The sequence below is a fragment of the Myotis davidii genome, unplaced genomic scaffold, assembly GCF_000327345.1.
Source record: "Myotis davidii unplaced genomic scaffold, ASM32734v1 scaffold428, whole genome shotgun sequence".
NCBI classification, from domain to species: Eukaryota; Metazoa; Chordata; class Mammalia; order Chiroptera; family Vespertilionidae; genus Myotis; species Myotis davidii.
The window spans coordinates 1,424,317-1,426,163 of NW_006299834.1; the positions used below are offsets into that span (position 1 = coordinate 1,424,317).

Below are 1,847 nucleotides of genomic sequence, written 5' to 3' on the forward strand. Positions count from 1 at the left end.
GTGGAGGGAATTGAACCGTGACCATCAACCTATAAACCAGGAGGTCACGGTTTGATTCCCGTCAGTGTGAGCTCAATCCCCAGTAGGGGGCGTGCGGGAGGCAGCTGATCAATGATTCTCATCATTGATCTTTCTATCTCTCTCTCCCTCTCCCTTCCTCTCTGAAATCAATAAAAATAAAATAAAACAGTGAGTCACCACTCCAAACCCATCAGGATGGCTATCATAAAGAAGACAGGCAATGACACGTGTCAGGAAAGATGTCAGAAACTCTAAGCCTCATACCTGGCTGGAGGGAATGTAAAACAGTGCAGCCACTTGCCGAAACCGGTTTAGCTCAGTGGATAGAGCGTCGGCCTGCGGACTGAAAGGTCCCAGGTTCGATTCCGGTCAAGGGCATGTACCTGGGTTGCGGGCACATCCCCAGTAGGAGATGTGCAGGAGGCAGCTGACCGATGTTTCTCTCTCATCGATGTTTCTAACTCTCTATCCCTCTCCCTTCCTCTCTAAAAAACCAATAAAATATATTTTTTTAAAAAAAACAGTGCTCTTTTTCTCTCCGAGCAGGCGGCGGCGGCGGCGGAGTGTTCAGCTATGGCCAAAATTAAGGCTCGGGACCTTCGCGGCAAGAAGAAGGAGGAGCTGCTCAAACAGCTGGACGACTTGAAGGTGGAGCTGTCCCAGCTGCGCGTAGCCAAAGTGACAGGCGGCGCAGCTTCCAAGCTTTCTAAGATCCGAGTTGTTCGCAAGTCTATCGCCCGTGTTCTTACCGTCATTAACCAGACTCAGAAAGAGAACCTCAGGAAATTCTACAAGGTGAGTGGGGGTATGTGTGGGACTGCCTGGCTCTAGGGAGCAAAGTTCCAGCCCTTCCTTGCTGAGGGCGGTCAGGATGAAGAGGTTCTCCTGCTGGTGTATGTGGGACAGAGCTTTGCCCAGGCATCGTTGGGCTTTCCAGACCATCCAGCTTGTAGAGCATCGTGGCGTCAATAAAGCACAAACTGGCTGAAAAAAAAAACAAAAAACAAAAAAAAAAACAGTGCAGCCACTTGGGGAGATTGTTTGGCAGTTCCTCAAAAAGCTAAGCATAAAATTACCAAGTGGCCCAGAAATTCCCTTCCTAGGTACATACCCAAGAGAACCGAAAACACGTATCCACACAAAAGCATGTATATAAATGTTCATACTGCTGTTTAGGAGGCCAATGCCTTATCCATTATTATACTATCTGTAATAATAAAAGCGTAATATGCTAATTAGACCAGGCATCCTTCCAGGCGACCTTCCGGAAGAAGCCAGGGCTGAGGGAAGACTGGGTGCCGGGTGCCGGAGGGAAGCCGGTGCTGGCAGCTGGGGGAAGGAAGGCCTACTCTTGCACCAATTCCATGCATCGGGCCTCTAGTTGTTAATAACAGCCAAAAGGTGGAAACGACGCAGGTATCCAACAACACAACAGCAATGGAATAGTAATCGAGAAGGAAAAGGAAGGGAGTGCAGATACACGTTACCACATGGATGAACCTTGAAAACACGCTCAGTGAAAAAGCCGGACAGAAAAATGCCATGTACTGCATGATTCCATTGATGTGAAATGTTCTGAATAGACAACTCCATGGAGACAAGAAGTAGGCCTGGTTGGCAGGGCAGTGCTTGCTGGGGGGTACGGAGTTTCCTTTTGGGAAGATGAAGAGGTTCAGAATTTAGTGGCGATGATTGCACAACTCTGTGAGTACATGGAAAAACCCCTGGGCAGATGTTACGGCAACTCACTAATGTTATTGTTTTTTAAATATAGTATATGCTGCTCTTTTTTGGCTCAGTGGACGAGGAGCCCAGCGTGGCTAGGA

The 1,847-nt window shown here is 48.3% G+C and overlaps 1 pseudogene; it reads left to right on the top strand.

Annotated features, from left to right (window-relative positions):
* Window positions 1-550: 550 nt before the first annotated feature.
* On the top strand, window positions 551-867 carry LOC102751945 (annotated as a pseudogene).
* The last annotated feature ends 980 nt before the right edge of the window (window positions 868-1,847 follow it).